Raw genomic sequence first — 24,277 nt, 5'->3', positions numbered from 1 at the left:
AGATGGCGGTGTAGATATTTCCATTTTTATACAGATCGTGGTGTATATGTTTCCATGTTTTTACAGATAGCGCTGTAGATATTTCCATGTTTACACAGATAGCTGTGTAGATATTTCCACGTTAACCCTGATAGTGTTGTAGATTTTTCCATGTTTATACAGACAGCTGTGTAGATATTTCCATGTTTATACAGATAGCGGTGTAGATGATTCCATGTTTATACAGATAGCGGTGGAGATATTTCCATGTTTATACAGATCATGGGGTAGATATTTCCACGTTTATGGAGATAGCGGTGCAGATATTTCCATATTTATACAGATAGCGGTGTAGATGTTTCCATGTTTGTTCAGAAGGCAGTGTAGTTATTTCCATGTTTATACAGATGGTGGTGTAGATATTTCCATGTTTATACTGACAGTGGTGTAGATATTTCTATGTTTATACAGATAGTGGTGTAGATATTTCCATGTTTATATAGATAGCGCTGTAGATATCTCCATTTTTACAGAGATGGTGGTGTAGATAATTCCATATTTCACAGATTGCGGTTTAGATATTTCCATCTTTACACAGACCGCGGTGTACATATTTCCATGTTTACACAGATAGCTGTGTAGATATTTCCATCTTTACACAGATAGTGTTGTAGATATTTCCATGTTTATACAGATAGCATTGTAGACATTTCCATGTTTATACAGATAGCGGTGGAGATCTTTCCATGTTCATACAGATGGCCATGGAGATATTTCCCTCTTTATACAGATGGCGGAGTAGATATTTCCAAGTTTATACAGATAGCGGTGTAGAAATTTCCGTGTTTATACAGATAGTGGTGTAGATATTTGCATGTTTATACAGGTAGAGGTGTAGATATTTCCATGTTTATACAGATCGCGGTGTAGATATTTCGATGATTATGCAGACGGTGGTGTAGATATTTCCATGTTTATAGAGATGGCGGTGTAGATGTTTCTATGTTTACAGATATAGCGGTGTAGATAATTCCATGTTTATAGAGATGGTGGTGTAGGTATTTCCATGTTTATAAAGATAGTTGTGTAGATATTTCCAAGTTTATTCAGATAGCGGTGTAGATATTTCCATGCTTATACAGATAGTGGTGTTGATATTTCCATGTTTATACACATAGCGGTGTAGACATTTCCATGTTTATTCTGCTCGTGGTGCAGTTATTTCCATGTTTATACAGATGGCAGTGTAGGTATTTCCAAGTTTATGCAGATAGCGGTGTAGATATTTCCATGTTTATACAGGTAGAGATGTAGATATTTCCATGTTTATGCAGATCTCGATGAAGATATTTCCATCTTTCTACAGATGGCAGTGTAGATATTTCTATGTTTATAGAGATGGCTGTGTAGATAATTCCATATTTATACAAACGGCGGTGTGTTTATTTCCATGTTTATGCTGATGGTGGTGTAGATATTTTCATGTTTATAGAGATGGCACTGTACATATTTCTAAGTTTATAGAGATAGCGGTGTAGATAATTCCATGTTTATAGAGATGGCGGTGTAGTTATTTCCAGGTTTATATTGATAGTGGTGTAGATATTTCCATGTTTATACAGATAGCGGTGTAGATATTTCCATTTTTATACAGATAGTGGTGTTGCTATTTCCATGTTTATACAGATAGCGGTGTAGATATTTCCATGTTTATACAGCTTGCGGTGTATGTATTTCCATCTTTATACAGATGGTGGTGTAGATATTTCCATATTTATAGAGATAGCCTTGTAGATATTTCCATGATTATAAAGATAGCGGTGTAGATATTTCCAGGTTTATACAGAGAGCGGTGCATATAAATCCATGTTTATAGAGATAGCGTTGTCGATATTTCCATCATTGCACAGATTGCGGTGTAGATATTTCCATCTTTACTGAGATAGCGGTGTAGATATTGCCATCTTTACACAGATCGCTGTTTAGATATTTCCATGTTTACACAGATAGCGTTGTAGGTATTTCCAGGTTTATACAGATAGCGGTGTAGATATTTCCATGTTTATGCAGATAGCGGTGTAGATGTTTCCATGTCTATACAGATAGCGGTGAAGGTATTTCCATGTTTATACAGATCGTGGTGTAGGTATTTCCATGTTTATACAGATAGCGGTGTACATATTTCCATGTTTATACAGATAGTGTTGCAGATATTTCCTTGTTTATACAGATAGCGTTGTAGATATTTCCATGTTTATAAAGATAGCAATGTAGATATTTCCATGTTTATACAGACATCAGTGTAGATATTTTCATGTTTATAGAGATAGCAGTGTAGATATTTCCATGTTTACAGAGATAGCGGTGTTGATATTTCCATCTTTGCACAGATTGCAGTGTAGATATTTCCATCTTTACACAGATAGCGGTGTACATAGTTCCATGTTTACACAGATAGCGGTGTATATATTTCCATGTTTACACAGATATTGTTGTAGATATTTCCATGTTTATAGAGATAGTAGTGCACATATTTCTATGATTATAAAGATAGCGGTGTAGATGTTTCCATCTTTACACAGATAGCGGTGTAGATATTTCCATGTTTATACAGATGGCGGTGTAGGTATTTCCATATTTATAGAGATAGCGGTGTAGATATTTCTGTGTTCATACAGACGGCAGTGTACATATTTCCTTGTGTATACAGATGGCAGTGTAGTTATTTCCATGTTTATACAGATGGATGTATAGGTATTTCCATGTTTATACAGATGACAGTGTAGATATTTCCATGTTTTTACAGATGGCGGTCTAGATATTTCCATGTTTATACAGATGGCAGTGTTGGTATTTCCATGTTTGTGCAGATAATGGTGTAGATATTTCCATGTTTATACAGATAGCGGTGTAAAATATTTCCATGTTTATTCAGATGGCGGTGTAGATACTTCCATTTTTATACTGGTAGCGTTGTAATTTCCACGTTTATATAGATAGCGGTGTAGATATTTCCATGTTTTTACAGATGGCGGTGTAGATATTTCCATGTTTATGCAGATATCGGTGTGGCTATTTCCATGTTTATAGAGATCGTGATGTAGATATTTCCATATTTATATAGATAACGGTGTAGATATTTCCATGTTTATAGAGATAGCGATGAAGGTATTTCCATATTTGCACAGATAGCGGTGTAGATATTTCCAACTTTACACAGATAGCGGTGTACATATTTCCATGTTTCCACAGATAGCGGTGTAGATATTTCCATGTTAACACAGATAGTTTCGTAGATATTTCCATGTTTATACAGGTGGCGGTATAGATATTTCCATGTTTATAAAGATTGCGGTGCAGATATTTCCATGTTTATACAGATAGTGGTGGAGATATTTCCATGTTTAGACAGATAGCGATGTAGATATTTCCATGTTTATACAGATAGCGGTGGATATATTTCCACGTTTATACAGATGGTGGTGTAGATATTTCCATGTTTTTAGAGATAGCCATGTAGATATTTCCATGTTTATACAGAGAGCGGTGTAGATTTTCCATGTTTATACAGATTGCGGTGTAGATATTTCCATGTTTATAAAAATAGCGGTGTAGATATTTCCATGTTTATAGAGATAGCTGTGTACACATTTCCATGTTTATACAGATAGCGATGCAGATATTTCCAGGTTTATAAAGATAGCGGTGTAGATATTTCCATGTTTATACTGATAGTGGGGTAGATATTTCTATGTTTATACAGATAGCGGTGTACATATTTCCATGAGTATGCAGATAGTGGTGGAGATATTTCCATGTTTATACAGATAGCGGTGGAGATATTTCCATGTTTGTAAAGATGGCGTTGTAGATATTTAGAAGTTTATACAAATTGAGGTGTATTTATTTCCATGTTTATTCAGATAGCGGTGTAGATATTTCAATGTTTATACCGATAGCGGTATAGGTATTTCCATGTTTATAGAGATAGCGGTGTAGATAATTCCATGTTTATACAGATGGCAGTGTAGATATTTCCATGTGTATACAGATGGAGGTGTAGATATTTCCATGTTTATAGATAATGCTGTGTAGATATTTGCATGTTTATACAGATGTCAGTGTAGATACTTCCATGTTTATACAGATACTGTTGAAGATATTTCCATGTTTACAGATGGCTGTGTAGGTATTTCCATGTTTATACAGATGGTGGTGTAGCTATTTCCATGTTGGTAGAGATAGCCATGTACATATTTCTATGTTTATACAGATAGCGGTGTAGACATTTCCATGTTTATAGAGATAGCAGTGTATATAATTCCATATTTATAAAGATAGCGGTGTATATATTTCCATGTTTATACAGGTAGCGGTGGAGATATTTCCGTGTTTATACAGATAGCGGTGTAGATATTTCCATGTTTACACAGATGGTGGTGTAGATATTTCCATGTTTGAACAGATAGCGGTGTAGATATTTCCATGTTTATACAGATAGCGTTGTAGATATTTCCATGTTTATACAGATCGTGGTGTTGATATTTCCATGTTTATACAGGTAGAGGTGTAGATATTTCCATGTTTATGCCGATGTCGGTGTAGATATTTCCATCTTTCTACAGATGGCAGTGTAGATATTTCAGTGTTTATAGAGATGGCAGTGTTGATAATTCCATCTTTATACAGAAGGCGGTGAAGTTATTTACATGTTTATGCTGATGGCGGTGTAGATATTTAAAAGTTCATAGAGATGGCGGTGTAGATATTTCAAGGTTTGTAGAGATAGTGTTGTAGATAATTCCATGTTTATAGAGATGGCGGTGTAGGTATTTCCATGTTTATAGAGATAGTGGTGTAGATATTTCCATGTTTATAGAGATAGCGGTGTAGACATTTCCATGTTTATAGAGATAGCGGTGTAGATATCTCCATATTTATACAGATAGCGGTGTAGATATTTCCATGTTTATACAGATAGCGGTGTAGATGTTTCCATGTTTATACAGATAGCGGTGTAGATATACCAATGTTTATACAGATCGTGGTGGAGATATTTCCATGTTTATTCAGACAGCGGTGTTGGTATTCCCATGTTTATATAGATAGCGGAGTCGATATTTCCATATTTACAGAGATAGATGTGTAGATATTTCCATATTTGCACAGATTGCAGTGTAGATATTTGGACCTTTATACAGATATCGTTGTAGATATTTCCATGTTTATACAGATAACTTTATAGATATTTCCATCTTTATACAGATGGCAGTGTAGATATTTCCATGTTTATGCAGACAGCAGTGTGGCTATTTCCATGTTTATAGAGATAGCGTTGAAGATATTTCCATATTTATAGAGATGGCTTTGTAGATATTTCCATGTTTATACAGATGGCAGTGTAGATATTTCCACGTTTATACAGATAGTGGTGTAGATATTTCCATGTTTATACAGATGACTGTGTAGGTATTTCCATGTATATACAGATGGCAGTGTAGATATTTCCATGTTTATAGAGATGGCATTGTAGATATTTCCATGTTTATAGAGATAGCAGTGTCGTTCTTTCCATGTTTATACAGATGGCAGTGTAGGTATTTCCATGTTTATGCAGAAGGCTTTGTAGCTATTTCCATGTTTTTAGAGATAGCCATGTAGATATTACCATGTTTATACAGACAGTAGTGAAGTCATTTCCATGTTTATAGAGATAGCGTTGAAGATATTTCCATATTTATACAGATAGCGGTGCAGATATTTCCATGTTTATACAGATAGTGGTGTAGATATTTCCATGTTTATACAGATTGCGATGTAGATATTTCCATGTTTATACAGATTGTGGTGTGGATATTTCCATGTTTATACAGATAGCGGTGTAGATATTTCCATGTTTATACAGATAGTGTTGTAGATATTTCCATGTTTACAGAGACAGAGGTGTAGATATTTCCATATTTGCACAGATGGCGGTGTATATATTTCCATCCTCACAGAGATGGCGGTGTATATATTTCCATGTTTACACAGACAGCTGTGTAGATATTTCCATGTTTATAGTGATTGCGGTGTAGATATTTCCATGTTTATAAAGATAGCGGTGTAGATATTTCCATGTTTATACAGATAGCGGTGGAGAGATTTCCATGTTTATACAGATAGTGCTGTAGATATTTGCATGTTTATACAGATAGCGGTGTAGATATTTCCATGTTTATACAGATAGCGGTGTAGATATTTCCATGTTTATACAGATATCGGTGTAGATATTTCCATGTTTATACAGACAGCGGTGGAGATATTTCCATGTTTATACAGCTGGCGGTGGAGATATTTTCCTGTTTATAGAGATGGTGGTGTAGATATTTCCAAGTTTATGCAGATAGCGGTGTAGATTTTTCCAGCTTTATAGAGATTGCGTTGTAGATATTTCCATGTTTATACAGATAGCCGTGGAGATATTTCCATGTTTATACCAATAGCGCTGTAGATATTTGCATGTTTATGCAGATAGCGGTGTAGAAATTTCCATGTTTATACAGATAGCGGTTTAGCTATTTCCATGTTTATGTGGATAGCAATGTAGATATTTCCATGTTTATAGAGATGGCTGTGTAGATATTTCCATGTTTATACAGATGACAGTGAAGATATTTCCATATTTATAGGAATAGCCTTGTTGATATTTTCATTTTTAAACAGATAGCGGTGTAGACATTTCCATGTTTATAGAGATAGCGGTATAGATATTTCCACGTTTATACAGATAGCGGTGTACATGTTTCCATGTTTATACAGATAGCGGTGTAGCTATTTCCATGTTTACAGAGATAGAGTTGTAGATATTTCCATATTTGCACAGATTGCCATGTAGATATTTCCACATTCACACAGATAACGGTGTACATATTTGCATGTTTACACAGACAGCTGAGTAGATATTTCCATGTTTACACATATACTGTTGTAGATATTTCCATGTTTATACAGATAGCGGTGTAGATATTTCCACGTTTATGGAGATGGCGGTGTAGATACTTCCTTTTTTATGTAGATGGTGGTGTAGATTTTTCCATGTTTATAGAGATGGCGGTGTATACATTTCCATGTTTATAGAGATAGCGGCGTAGATATTTCCATATTTATACAGATATCGGAGTAGACATTTCCATGTTTATACAGATAGCAGTGTAGATATTTCCATGTTTATACAGATAGCGGTGTAGATATTTCCATGTTTTTACAGATAGCCGTGTAGATATTTCCATGTTTATACAGATACTGGTGTAGATATTTCCATGTTTACAGAGACAGAGGTGTAGATATTTCCATCTTCACACAGATTGCGGTGTACATATTTCCATGTTTACACAGACAGCTCTGTAGGTATTTCCAAGTTTACACAGATAGTGTTGTAGATATTTCCATGTTTATAGAGATTGCTGTGTAGATATTTCCAGATTTATATATATAGCGGTGTAGATATTTCCATGTTTATACAGATAGCGGTGGAGATATTTCCATGTTTATACAGATAGCGCTGTAGATATTTCCATGTTTATGCAGATAGCGGTGTAGATATTTCCATGTTTATACAGATAGCGGTGTAGATATTCCATGTTTATACAGGGAGCGGTGTTCATATTTCCATGTTTATACAGATGCTGGTGTAGATATTTCCATTTTCCTCAGATGGCAGTTTAGATATTTCCATGTTTATACAGATGGCGGTGTAGATATTTCCATGTTCATTCAGAAGGCGGTATAGCTATTTCCAAGTTTACAGAGATGGCGGTGTTGATATTTCTATGTTTATAGAGATAGCGGTGTAAATATTTCCATGTGTATAGAGATGGTGGTGTAGGTATTTCCATGTTTATAATGACAGTGGTGTAGATATTTCCATGTTTTTTCAGATAGTGGTGTAGGTATTTTCATGTTTAGACTGATGTCGGTGTAGATAGTTCAATGTTTATGGAGATGGCCATGTAGATATTTCCATGTTTATAAAGATAGCGGTGTAGACATTTCCAGGTGTATAGAGATATTAGTGTAGATATTTCCGTATTTGTACAGATAGCGGAGGAGATATTTCCATGTTTATACAGATAGTGGTGTAGATATTTCCAAGTTTATACAGATATCTGTGTAGCTATATCCATGTTTATACAGATTGTGGTGTAGATATTTCCATGTTTATACAGATAGCGGTGTAGATATTTCCATGTTTATACAGAGAGTGGTGTAGATATTTCCATGTTTACAGAGATAGAGGTGTAGATATTTCCATATTTGCAAAGATTGCGGTGTAGATATTTCCATGTTCACACAGATTGCGGTGTACATGTTTCCATGTTTAAACAGACAGCTGGGTACATATTTCCATGTTTACACAGATAGTGTTGCAGATATTTCCATGTTTATACAGATTGCGGTGTAGATATTTACATGTTTATAAAGATAGCGGTGTAGATATTTCCATGTTTTTACAGATAGCGGTGTAGATATTTCCATGTTTATACAGACAGCGTTGTAGATATTTCCATGTTTATACAGAGAGTGGAGGAGATATTACCATGTTTATACAGATAGCGGTGGAGATATTTCCATGTTTCTAGAGATGGTGGTATAGATATTTCCAAGTTTATGCAGGTAGCGATATAGATATTTCCATGTTAATAGAGATAGTGCTGTAGATATGTCCATGTTTATACAGATAGCGGTGGAGATATTTCCATGTTTCTAGAGATGGTGGTATAGATATTTCCAAGTTTATGCAGGTAGCGGTGTAGATATTTCCATGTTTATAGAGATAGCGGTGTTGATATGTCCATGTTTATACAGGTAGCGGTGTAGATATTTCCATGTTTATACAGATATCGGTGTAGATATTTCCATGTTTATACAGACCGCAGTGTAGATATTTCCACGTTTATAGAGATAGCGGTGTAGATATTTCCATGTTTGTACAGATGGCGGTGTTGATATTTCCATCTATACACAGATTGCCGTGTAGTTATTTCCATGTGTATACAGATGGCATTGTAGATATTTCCATGTTTATACAGATGGTGGTGTAGATATTTCCATGTTTATAAAGATGACTGTATAGGTATTTCCATGTTTTTACAGATGGCATTGTAGATATTTCCATGTTTATACAGATGGCGGTGTAGATATTTCCATATTTATAGAGATAGCGGTGTAGATATTTCCATATTTATACAGATAACGGTGTAGGTATTACCATGTTTATACAGATAGCCATGTAATTATTTCCATGTTTATACAGATCACGGTGAAGATATTTCCATGTTTATAGAGATAGCGGAGTAGATATTTCCATGTTTATACAGATAGTGGTGTAGATATTTCCATGTTTATACAGACCACCGTGTAAATATTTCCATGTTTATACAGATAGCATTGCAGTTATTTCCATGTTTGTACAGATGGTGGTTTTGATATTTCCATCTATACACAGATGACCGTGTAGAAATTTCCGTGTTTATACAGATGGCGGCGCAGATATATCTATGGATATGTAGATGGCGGTTTAAATATTTCCATGTTTATACAGATAGCGGTGTAGTTATTTCCATGTTTATATAGATAGCGGTGCAGATATTACCATGTATATACACATGGCTGTGTAGATATTTCCATGTATATACAGATGGCGGTGTAGATATTTCCATATTTATACAGATAACTTTGTAAGTATTTCCATGTTTATACAGATGGCGGTGTAGATATTTCGATGTTTATAGAGATAGCATTGGAGATATTTCCATGTTTATACAGATAGCGGTGTAGATATTTCCATGTTTATACTGATCGCGGTGTAGATATTTCCATGTTTATAGAGATGGCGGTGTAGATATTTCCATGTTCATAGAGATAGTGGTTTTGATTTTTCCATGTTTATACAGATAGCGCTCTGGATATTTCCATGTTTATACAGATAGGGGTGTAGATATTTCCATGTTTGTTCAGATGGCTGTGTAGATATTTCCATGTTTATACAGATCACGGTGTAGATATTTCCATGTTTATACAGATCATGGTGTAGATATTTACATGTTTATACAGATCGCGTTTTTGATATTACCATGTTAATAGAGATAGCGGTGCAAATATTTCCACATTTATACAGATTGCGGTGTAGTTATTATTATGTTTATACAGATAGCGGTGTACATATTTCCATGTATAAATAGATGCCTGTGTATATATTTCCATGTTTAAACAGATGGCGGGGTAAATATTTCCTTGTTTATACAAATATCGGTGTAGTTATTTCCATGTTTATACAGATATCGGTATAGATATTTCCATATATATACAGATGGCTGTGCAGATATTTCCATGTTTATACAGATGGCTGTGTAGATATTTCCATGTTTATACAGATGACTTTGTAGGTATTTCCATGTTTATACAGATGGCGGTGTAGATATTTCCATGTTTATAGAGATAGCTGTGCAGATATTTCCATGTTTATACAGATAGTGGTGTAGATATTTCCGTGTTTATACAGATCGCGGTGTAGATATTTCCATGTTTATACAGATCGCGGTGTAGCTATTTCCATGTTTATACAGATAGCGGTGTAGATATTTTCATGTATAAACAGAGGTCGGTGTATATATTTCCATGTTTAAACAGATGGCGGTGTAGATATTTCCTTGTTTATACAAATAGCGGTGTAGTTATTTCCATGTTTATACAGATAGCGGTGTAGATACTTCCATGTATATACAGATGGCTGTGTAGATATTTCCGTGTTTATACAGATGGCTGTGAAGATATTTCCATGTTTATACAGATGACTTTGTAGGTATTTCCATGTTTATACAGATGGCAGTGTAGGTATTTCGATGTTTATAGAGATAGAGGTGTGGATATTTCCATGTTTATACAGATAGCGGTGCAGATATTTCCATGTTTATACAGATCGCGGTGTAGATATTTCCATATTTATACAGACAGCAGGGGAGATATTTCCATGTTTATACACATAGCGGTGTAGATATTTCCATGTTTATAGAGACAGCGGTGTAGGTATTTCCATGTTTATGCAGATGCCTATGCAGATATTTCCATATTTATACAGAGGGCTGTATAGATATTTCCATGTTTATACAGATGGCAGTTTAGTTATTTCCATGTTCCTAAACGTGACTGTGTAGGTATTTCCATGTTTATACAGATGGCTTTGTAGATATTTCCATGTTTATAGAGATAGCGGTGCAGATAATTCCATGTTTATACAGATAGCGATGTAAATATTTCCATGTTTATACAGATCGTGGTGTAGATATTTCCATGCTTATACAGATACCGGTGTAGATATTTCCTTGTTTATACAGACCGCAGTGTAGATAATTCCATGTTTATAGAGATAGCGGTGCAGATATTTCCAGGTTTGTACAGATGGCGGTGTTGATGTTTCCATCTATATACAGATTGCCGAGTAGTTTTTCCATGTGTATACAGATGGCATTGCAGATATTTCCATGTTTATACAGATGGTGGTGTAGGTATTTCCATGTTTATACAGATGACTGTATAGGTATTTCCATGTTTTTACAGATGGCATTGTAGACATTTCCATGTTTATAGGGATAGCAGTGTAGGTATTTCCATGTTTACACAGATGGCGGTGTAGATATTTCCATGTTTATAGAGATAGCGGTGTAGATATTTCTATGTTTATACAGATAACTGTGTAGATATTTCCATGTTTATACAGATAGCGGTGTAAATATTTCCATGTTTATACAGATCATGGTGTAGATATTTCCATGTTTATAGAGAGAGCGGTGTAGATATTTCCATGTTTATACAGATAGCGGTGTAGATATTTCCATGTTTATACAGACTGCGGTGTAGATATTTCCATGTTTATACAGATAGCGGTGCAGATATTTCCAGGTTTGTACAGATGGCGGTGTTGATATTTCCATCTATACACAGATGACCGTGTAGATATTTCCATGTTTATACAGACAGCGGTGTAGTTATTTCCATGTTTATATAAATAGCGGTGTAGATATTTCCATGTATATACACATGGCTGTGTAGAAATTTCCATGTTTATACAGATGGCGGTGTAGATATTTCCATGTTTATACAGATAACTTTGTAAGTTTTTCCGTGTTTATACAGATGGCGTTGAAGATATTTCGATGTTTATAGAGATAGCAGTGGAGATATTTCCATGTCTATACAGATAGCAGTTTAGATATTTCCATGTTTATACTGATCGCGGTGTAGTTATTTCCATGTTTATAGAGATGACGGTGTAGATATTTCCATGTTCATAGAGATAGCGGTGTTGATTTTTCCATGTTTATAGAGATAGCTGTGTGGATATTTCCATGTTTAGACAGATAGGGGTGTAGATATTTCCATGTTTATAGAGATGGCGGTGTAGATATTTCCATGTTTATACAGATCTCGGTGTAGATATTTGCTTGTTTATACAGATCTTGATGTTGATATTAACATGTTTATATTGATGGCGGAGCAAATATTTCCATGTTTATACAGATGGCGGTGTAGATATTTCCATGTTTATAGAGATGGCGGTGTAGCTATTCCCATGTTTATAGAGATAGCGGTGTAGATATATCCATGTTCATAGAGATAGCAGTGAGGATATTTCCATGTTTATACAGATAGCAGTGTAGATATTTCCACTTTTATAGAGATAGCGGTTTAGATATTTCATATTTATACAGATATCGGTGTAGATATTTCCATGTTTATGAAGATGGCGGTGTAGATATTTCCATGTTTATACAAATAGCGGTGTAGATATTTCCACGTTTATACAGATGGCGGTGTAGATATTTCCATCTTTCTACAAATGGCAGTGTAGATATTCCCATGTTTATAGAGATGGCAGTGTAGATATTTCCATGTTTATATTGATGGCTGTGTAGATTTTTCTTGTTTATGTAGATGGCGTTGTAGATACCTGCATGTTTAAAGAGATGTTGGTGTGTATATTTCCATGTTGATGGAGATAGCGGTGTAGGTATTTCCATGTTTATAGAGATAGCGGTGTAGTTATTTCCATGTTTATAGAGATAGCGGTGTAGATATTTCCATTTCTCTACAGATGACTGTGTAGATATTTCCATGTTTGTACAGATGGCAGTGTGGATATTTCCATGTTTATAGAGATAGCCGTGTAGATATTTTCATGTTTATACAGATTGCTGTGGAGGTATGTCCATGTTTATACAGATAGAAATGGAGATATTTCCACGTTAATACACATAAAGTTGTAGATATTCCCATGTTTATACAGAAAGCGGTGTAGATATTTCCATGTTTATACAGATGGTTGTGCCGGTATTTCCATGTTTATACAGAGTTCTCTCTAAATATTTTCATGTTTATATAGATGACAGTGTAGACATTTCCAGGTTTATACAGATGACTGTGTTGATATTTCCATGTTAATAAAGATGGCGGTGTACATATTTCCATGTTTATAGAGATAGCGGTGTAGATATTTCCATGTTTATAGAGATAGCGGTTTAAATATTTCCATCTTTATACAGATAGTGGTGTAGATATTTCCATGTTTATACAGATGGCGGTGTAGATACAGCCATGTTTCTGAAGATGGCAGTGAAGATATTTTCATGTTTACATAGATAGCGGTGTAGATATTTCCATGTTTACAGAGACTGCGGTGTAGATATTTCCATGTTTATAGTGCAAGAGGTGTAGGTATTTCCATGTTTATAGAGATAGCGTTGTAGACATTTCCATATTTATACCGGTAGCGGTGTAGGTATTTCCATGTTTATACAGATGGGGGTGTAGATATTTCCATGTTTCTAAAGATGGCGGTGTAGGTATTTCCTTGTTTACACAGATAGCGGTGTAGATATTTCCATGTATATACAGATTGCGGTGTAGATATTTCCATGTTTATGCAGATAGCGGTGTAGATATTTCCATGTTTATACAGATGGCAGTGAAGATATTTCCATGTTTATACAGATAGTGGTGTAGATATTTCCATGTTTATACAGATGGCGGTGTAGATACATCCATGTTTCTGAAGATGGCGGTGTAGATATTTCCATGTTTATACAGATGGCAGTGCAGATATTTCCATGTTTATAGAGATAGCCGTGTAGATATTTCCATGTTTATACAGGTAGCGGTGTAGATATTTCCAAGTTTACAGAGATAGCGAAGTAGTTATTTCCATCTTTGCACAGATTGCCGTGTAGATATTTCCATGTTTACGCAGATAGCTGTGTAGATATTTCCAAGTTTACACAGATAGCTGTGTAGATATATCCATGTTTACACACATACCGTGGTAGATATTTCCATGTTTATACAGATTGCGGTGTAGATATGTCCATGATTATACAGATAGCGGTGTAGATATTTTCATGTTTATACAGACAGCAGTGGAGATATTTCCATGTTTATAGAGACTGCGGTATAGATATTTCCATGTTTATACAGATAGCGGTGTAGATATTTCCATGTTTACAGAGATAACAGTGTAGGTATTTCCATCTTTGCACAGATTGCTGTGTAGATATTTCCATTTTTACACAGATAGCTGTGTAGATATTTCCAAGTTTACACAGATAGCTTTGCAGATATTTCCATGTTTACACAGATAGCACTGTAGATATTTCCATGTTTATACAGATGGCTGTCTAGATATTTCCATGTGAATACATCGCAGTGTAGATATTTCCATGTTTATGCAGATGCAGGTGTAGATATTTCCATGTTTATACAGATGGCAGTGTAGATATTTCCATGTTTATAGAGATAGCGGAGTAGATTTATCCGTGTTCACAGAGATAGCGGTGAGGATATTTCCATGTTTATACAGATAGCAGTGTAGATATTTCCATTGTTATAGAGATAGCGGTTTAGATATTTCATATTCATACAGATAGCGTTGTAGATATTTCCATCTTTCTACAAATGGCAGTGTAGATATTTCCAAGTTTATATAGATGGCAGTGTAGATATTTTCTTTTTTATGTAGATGGCGTTGTAGATATCTCCGTGTTTAAAGAGATGGCGGTGTATATATTTCCATGTTGATGGAGATAGAGGTGTAGATATTTCCATGTTTACAGAGATAGCGGTGTAGTTATTTCCATGTTTATAGAGATAGCGGTGTAGTTATTTCCATGTTTCTATAGATGACTCTGTAGATATTTCCAGGTTTGTACAGATGGCAGTGTAGATATTTCCATGTTTATAGAGATAGCGGTGTAGATATTTCCATGTTTATACAGATTGCGGTGTAGATATTTCCATGTTTATATAGATAGCGGTGTAGATATTTCCAGGTTTGTACAGATGACTGTGTAGATATTTCCATGTTAATACAGATGGCGGTGTAGATATTTCCATGTTTATAGAGATAGCGGTGTAGATATTTCCATGTTTATTGAGATAGCAGTGTAAATATTTCCATATTTATACTGATAGTGGTGTAGATATTTCCATGTTTTCACAGATAGCGGTGTAGATATTTCCATCTTTATTGAGAGAGTGCTGTACATATTTCCATGTTTCTACAGATCACTGTGTAGATATATCCATGTTTATACAGATAAAGTTGTAGATATTTCCATCTTTATACAAACGGTGGTGTAGATATTTCCATGTTCCTGCACATGAGTGTGTAGTTATTTCCATGTTTATACAGATGGCGGTGTAGATATTTCCATATTTATAGAGATAGTAGTGTAGATATTTCCAGGTTTATACAGATAGCAGTTTAAATATGTCCATGTTTATATAGATCGTGGTGTAGATATTTCCATCTTTATACAAATAGCGGTGTAGATATTTCTATGTTTACACAGATAGAGTTGCAGATATTTCCATGTTTATAAAGATAGCGGTGCAGACATTTCCATGTTTATACAGATAGCGGTGTGGCTATTTCCATGTTTATACAGATAGCGGTGTGGGTATTTCCATGTTTATACAGATAGCGGTATAGATATTTCCATGTTTATAGAGATGACTGTCTAGATATTTCCATGTTTATACAGCTTTCCTTGTAGATATTTCCATGTTTATACAGATGGTGGTGTAGATATTTCCATGTTTATAACGATGACTGTGAATTTATTTCCATGTTTATACAAATGTCAGTGTAGGTATTTTCATGTTTATAGAGATAACGATGTAGATATTTCCATGTTTATACAGATAGCGGGGTAGACATTTCCATGTTTAGAGAGACAGCGTTGTAGATATTTCCATATTTATACAGATAGCTGTGTAGATCTTTCCAGGTTTACACAGATAGCGGTGTAGATATTTCCATTTTTATACAGATAGCGGTGTAGATATTTCCATGTTTATAGAGATGGCGTTGTAGGTATTTCCATGTTTATAGAAATAGCGGTGTAGATATTTCCATGTTTATGCAACTCGCAGTGCAGATATTTCCATCTTTATACAGATGGCAGTGAAGATTTTTCCATGTTTATACAGATAGTGGTGTAGATATTTCCATGTTTATACAGAATGCAGTGTAGATATTTCAAAGTTTATACAGATCGCGGTGTAGATATTTCCATATTTATACAGATGTCTGTGTAGATATTTCCCTGTGTACACAGTTGCTATTTTAGGTATTTCCATGTTTATACAGATGGTGGTGTAGATATTTCCATGTTTATTCAGATGACTGTGTAGATATTTCCATGTTTATGGAGATAACTTTGTAGATTTTTCCATGTTTATAGAGATAGCGGTGTAGATATTTCCATGTGTATACAGAACGCGGTGTAGATATTTCAAAGTTTATACAGATCGCGGTGTAGATATTTCCATATTTATACAGATGTCTGTGTAGATATTTCCATGTGTATACAGTTGCTATTTTAGATATTTCCATGTTTACACAGATGGTGGTGTAGATATTTCCATGTTTATTCAGATGACTGTGTAGATATTTCCATGTTTTTACAGATTGCAGTGTTGATATTTCAATGTTTATAGAGATGAGGCTGTAGGTATTTCCATGTTTATACAGATTACGGTGGAGATATTTCCATATTTATACAGACAGCAGTGGATATATTTCCATGTTTATACACATAGCGGTGTACATATTTCCATGTTTATAGAGACAGCAGTGTAGGTATTTCCATGTTTATACAGATAGCGGTGCAGATATTTCCATGTTTATACTGATGCCTATGCAGGTATTTCCAAATTTATACAGAGAGTTGTGTAGATATTTCCAAGTTTATACAGATGGCAGTGTAGATTTTTCCATGTTCCTACACATGACTGTGTAGGTATTTCCATGTTTATACAGATGGCTTTGTAGCTATTTCCATGTTTATAGAGATAGCGGTGGCGATATTTCCATGTTTATTCAGATAGCGGTGTAAATATTTCCATGTTTATACATAGCATGGTGTAGATATTTCCATGTTTATACAGATACCGGTGTAGAAATTTCCATATTTATACAGTCCGCAGTGTAGATATTTCCATCGTTATACAGATGGCGTTGTAGATATTTCCATGGATATGCAGATGGCGGTGTGGATATTTCCATGTTTATAGGGATAGCGGTGTAGGTATTTCCACGTTTATACAGATAGCGATGTAGATATTTCCATGTTTATACAGCTCGCGGTGCAGTTATTTATATCTTTATATAGATGGCATTGTAGATATTTCCTTATTCACACTGATGGCGGTGTAGATGTTTCCATGTTTATAGAGATGGCGGATTAGTTAGTTCCATGTTTATGTAGATGGCAGTGTAGATAATTTCATGTTTATAGAGATGGCGGTGTAGATATTTCCATGTTTATAGAGATAGCAGTGTAGATATTTACATGTCTATACACATGGCGGTGTAGATATTTCCATGTTTATAGAGATAGCAGTGTAGATATTTACATGTTTATACAGATGGCTGTGTAGATATTTCCATGTGTATACAGATGGCATTGTAGATATTTCCATGTTTATACAGATGAATGTATATGTATTTCCATGTTTTTACAGATGGCAGTGCAGATATTTCCATGTTTATAGAGATAGCGCTGTAGATATTTCCATGTTTGTACAGATGGCAGTGTTGATATTTCCATCTATACACAGATGGCCGTGTAGATATTTCCATGTTTGTACAGATGGCGGCATAGATATTTCCATGGACATGCAGATGGTGGTGTAGATATTTCCATGTTTATACAGATAGCGGTGTAGATATTTCCATGTTTTCACAGATGGTGGTGTAGATATTTCCGTGTTTATACACATGGTGGAGTAGATACTTCCATCTTTATGGAGTTGGCAGTGTAGATATTTTCATGTTTATAGAGATGGTGCTGTAGATATTTCCATGTTTATACAGATCCCGGTGTAGATATTTCCATGTTTATACAGATAGCGGTGTAGATATTTCCATGTTTTTACAGATATTGGTGTAGATATTTCCATGTTTACACAGATGACTGTATAGGTCTTTCCATGTTTATACAGATGGCGGTGTAGATATTTCCATGTTTATAGAGATAGCGGTGTAGACATTTCCATATTTATACAGATAACAATGTAGAAATTTCCTTGTTTATACTGATAGCGGTGTAAATATTTCCATGTTTATACAGATCATGGTGTAGATATTTCCATGTTTATAGAGATAGCGGTGTAGATATTTCCATGTTTATACAAATAGCGGTTTAGATATTTCCATGTTTTTACAGACCGCGGTGTAGATATTTCCATGTTTATACAGATAGCGGTGCACATATTTCCATGTTTGTACAGATGGCGTTGTTGATAGTTCCATCTATGCACAGATGACAATGTAGATATTTCCATGTTTATACAGATCGCGCCGCAGATATTTCCATGGATATGTAGATGGCGGTGTAGATATTTCCATGTTTACACAGATAGCTGTGTAGATATATCCATGTTTACACACATACCGTGGTAGATATTTCCATGTTTATACAGATTGCGGTGTAGATATGTCCATGATTATACAGATAGCGGTGTAGATATTTTCATGTTTATACAGACAGCAGTGGAGATATTTCCATGTTTATAGAGACTGCGGTATAGATATTTCCATGTTTATACAGATAGCGGTGTAGATATTTCCATGTTTACAGAGATAGCAGTGTAGGTATTTCCATCTTTGCACAGATTGCTGTGTAGATATTTCCATTTTTACACAGATAGCTGTGTAGATATTTCCAAGTTTACACAGATAGCTTTGCAGATATTTCCATGTTTACACAGATAGCACTGTAGATATTTCCATGTTTATACAGATGGCTGTCTAGATATTTCCATGTGAATACATCGCAGTGTAGATATTTCCATGTTTATGCAGATGCAGGTGTAGATATTTCCATGTTTATACAGATGGCGGTGTAGATATTTCCATGTTTATAGAGATAGCGGAGTAGATTTATCCGTGTTCACAGAGATAGCGGTGAGGATATTTCCATGTTTATACAGATAGCAGTGTAGATATTTCCATTGTTATAGAGATAGCGGTTTAGATATTTCATATTCATACAGATAGCGTTGTAGATATTTCCATCTTTCTACAAATGGCAGTGTAGATATTTCCAAGTTTATATAGATGGCAGTGTAGATATTTTCTTTTTTATGTAGATGGCGTTGTAGATATCTCCGTGTTTAAAGAGATGGCGGTGTATATATTTCCATGTTGATGGAGATAGAGGTGTAGATATTTCCATGTTTACAGAGATAGCGGTGTAGTTATTTCCATGTTTATAGAGATAGCGGTGTAGTTATTTCCATGTTTCTATAGATGACTCTGTAGATATTTCCAGGTTTGTACAGATGGCAGTGTAGATATTTCCATGTTTATAGAGATAGCGGTGTAGATATTTCCATGTTTATACAGATTGCGGTGTAGATATTTCCATGTTTATATAGATAGCGGTGTAGATATTTCCAGGTTTGTACAGATGACTGTGTAGATATTTCCATGTTAATACAGATGGCGGTGTAGATATTTCCATGTTTATAGAGATAGCGGTGTAGATATTTCCATGTTTATTGAGATAGCAGTGTAAATATTTCCATATTTATACAGATAGTGGTGTAGATATTTCCATGTTTTCACAGATAGCGGTGTAGATATTTCCATCTTTATTCAGAGAGTGCTGTACATATTTCCATGTTTCTACAGATCACTGTGTAGATATATCCATGTTTATACAGATAAAGTTGTAGATATTTCCATCTTTATACAAACGGTGGTGTAGATATTTCCATGTTCCTGCACATGAGTGTGTAGTTATTTCCATGTTTATACAGATGGCGGTGTAGATATTTCCATATTTATAGAGATAGTAGTGTAGATATTTCCAGGTTTATACAGATAGCAGTTTAAATATGTCCATGTTTATATAGATCGTGGTGTAGATATTTCCATCTTTATACAAATAGCGGTGTAGATATTTCTATGTTTACACAGATAGAGTAGCAGATATTTCCATGTTTATAAAGATAGCGGTGCAGACATTTCCATGTTTATACAGATAGCGGTGTGGCTATTTCCATGTTTATACAGATAGCGGTGTGGGTATTTCCATGTTTATACAGATAGCGGTATAGATATTTCCATGTTTATAGAGATGACTGTCTAGATATTTCCATGTTTATACAGCTTTCCTTGTAGATATTTCCATGTTTATACAGATGGTGGTGTAGATATTTCCATGTTTATAACGATGACTGTGAATTTATTTCCATGTTTATACAAATGTCAGTGTAGGTATTTTCATGTTTATAGAGATAACGATGTAGATATTTCCATGTTTATACAGATAGCGGGGTAGACATTTCCATGTTTAGAGAGACAGCGTTGTAGATATTTCCATATTTATACAGATAGCTGTGTAGATCTTTCCAGGTTTACACAGATAGCGGTGTAGATATTTCCATTTTTATACAGATAGCGGTGTAGATATTTCCATGTTTATAGAGATGGCGTTGTAGGTATTTCCATGTTTATAGAAATAGCGGTGTAGATATTTCCATGTTTATGCAACTCGCAGTGCAGATATTTCCATCTTTATACAGATGGCAGTGAAGATTTTTCCATGTTTATACAGATAGTGGTGTAGATATTTCCATGTTTATACAGAACGCAGTGTAGATATTTCAAAGTTTATACCGATCGCGGTGTAGATATTTCCATATTTATACAGATGTCTGTGTAGATATTTCCCTGTGTACACAGTTGCTATTTTAGGTATTTCCATGTTTATACAGATGGTGGTGTAGATATTTCCATGTTTATTCAGATGACTGTGTAGATATTTCCATGTTTATGGAGATAACTTTGTAGATTTTTCCATGTTTATAGAGATAGCGGTGTAGATATTTCCATGTGTATACAGAACGCGGTGTAGATATTTCAAAGTTTATACAGATCGCGGTGTAGATATTTCCATATTTATACAGATGTCTGTGTAGATATTTCCATGTGTATACAGTTGCTATTTTAGATATTTCCATGTTTACACAGATGGTGGTGTAGATATTTCCATGTTTATTCAGATGACTGTGTAGATATTTCCATGTTTTTACAGATTGCAGTGTTGATATTTCAATGTTTATAGAGATGAGGCTGTAGGTATTTCCATGTTTATACAGATTACGGTGGAGATATTTCCATATTTATACAGACAGCAGTGGATATATTTCCATGTTTATACACATAGCGGTGTACATATTTCCATGTTTATAGAGACAGCAGTGTAGGTATTTCCATGTTTATACAGATAGCGGTGCAGATATTTCCATGTTTATACTGATGCCTATGCAGGTATTTCCAAATTTATACAGAGAGTTGTGTAGATATTTCCAAGTTTATACAGATGGCAGTGTAGATTTTTCCATGTTCCTACACATGACTGTGTAGGTATTTCCATGTTTATACAGATGGCTTTGTAGCTATTTCCATGTTTATAGAGATAGCGGTGGCGATATTTCCATGTTTATTCAGATAGCGGTGTAAATATTTCCATGTTTATACATAGCATGGTGTAGATATTTCCATGTTTATACAGATACCGGTGTAGAAATTTCCATATTTATACAGTCCGCAGTGTAAATATTTCCATCTTTATACAGATGGCGTTGTAGATATTTCCATGGATATGCAGATGGCGGTGTGGATATTTCCATGTTTATAGGGATAGCGGTGTAGGTATTTCCACGTTTATACAGATAGCGATGTAGATATTTCCATGTTTATACAGCTCGCGGTGCAGTTATTTATATCTTTATATAGATGGCATTGTAGATATTTCCTTATTCACACTGATGGCGGTGTAGATGTTTCCATGTTTATAGAGATGGCGGATTAGTTAGTTCCATGTTTATGTAGATGGCAGTGTAGATAATTTCATGTTTATAGAGATGGCGGTGTAGATATTTCCATGTTTATAGAGATAGCAGTGTAGATATTTACATGTCTATACACATGGCGGTGTAGATATTTCCATGTTTATAGAGATAGCAGTGTAGATATTTACATGTTTATACAGATGGCTGTGTAGATATTTCCATGTGTATACAGATGGCATTGTAGATATTTCCATGTTTATACAGATGAATGTATATGTATTTCCATGTTTTTACAGATGGCAGTGCAGATATTTCCATGTTTATAGAGATAGCGCTGTAGATATTTCCATGTTTGTACAGATGGCAGTGTTGATATTTCCATCTATACACAGATGGCCGTGTAGATATTTCCATGTTTGTACAGATGGCGGCATAGATATTTCCATGGACATGCAGATGGTGGTGTAGATATTTCCATGTTTATACAGATAGCGGTGTAGATATTTCCATGTTTTCACAGATGGTGGTGTAGATATTTCCGTGTTTATACACATGGTGGAGTAGATACTTCCATCTTTATGGAGTTGGCAGTGTAGATATTTTCATGTTTATAGAGATGGTGCTGTAGATATTTCCATGTTTATACAGATCCCGGTGTAGATATTTCCATGTTAATACAGATAGCGGTGTAGATATTTCCATGTTTTTACAGATATTGGTGTAGATATTTCCATGTTTACACAGATGACTGTATAGGTCTTTCCATGTTTATACAGATGGCGGTGTAGATATTTCCATGTTTATAGAGATAGCGGTGTAGACATTTCCATATTTATACAGATAACAGTGTAGAAATTTCCTTGTTTATACTGATAGCGGTGTAAATATTTCCATGTTTATACAGATCATGGTGTAGATATTACCATGTTTATAGAGATAGCGGTGTAGATATTTCCATGTTTATACAAATAGCGGTTTAGATATTTCCATGTTTTTACAGACCGCGGTGTAGATATTTCCATGTTTGTACAGATAGCGGTGCACATATTTCCATGTTTGTACAGATGGCGTTGTTGATAGTTCCATCTATGCACAGATGACAATGTAGATATTTCCATGTTTATACAGATCGCGCCGCAGATATTTCCATGGATATGTAGATGGCGGTGTAGATATTTCCATGTTTACACAGATACCGGTGTAGTTATTTCCATGTTTATATAGATAGCGGTGTAGATATTTCCATGTATATGCACATGGCTGTGTAGATATTTCCATGTTTATACAGATGGACGTGTAGATATTTCCATGTTTATACCGACAACTTTGTAAGTATTTCCATGTTTATACAGATGGAGGTGTAGATATTTCGATGTTTATAGAGATAGCAGTGGAGATATTTCCATGTTTATACAGATAGCGTTGTAGACATTTCCACGTTTATACTGATCGCGGGGTAGATATTTCCATGTTTATAGAGATGGCGGAGTAGATATTTCCATGTTCATAGAGATAGCGGTGTTGATTTTTCCGTGTTTATAGAGATAGCGGTGTGGATATTTCCATGTTTATACAGATAGGGGTGTATATATTTCCATGTTTATAGAGATTGCGGTGTAGATATTTCCATGTTTATACAGATCACGGTGTAGATATTTCCATGTTTATACAGATCGCGGTGTAGGTATTTCCATGTTTATACAGATCATTGTGTAGATATTTCCATGTTTATACAGATCGCGGTGTTGATATTTCCATGTTTATAGGGATAGCGGTGCAAATATTTCCAAATTTATACAGATAGCAGTGTAGTTATTAGCATGTTTATACAGATAACGGTGTAGATATTTCCACGTATAAACAGATGTCTGTGTATATATTTCCATGTTTATACAGATGA

The sequence above is a fragment of the Pan troglodytes genome, chromosome 14, assembly GCF_028858775.2.
Source record: "Pan troglodytes isolate AG18354 chromosome 14, NHGRI_mPanTro3-v2.0_pri, whole genome shotgun sequence".
NCBI lineage: Eukaryota > Metazoa > Chordata > Mammalia > Primates > Hominidae > Pan > Pan troglodytes.
This window is presented reverse-complemented; position numbering follows the sequence as displayed.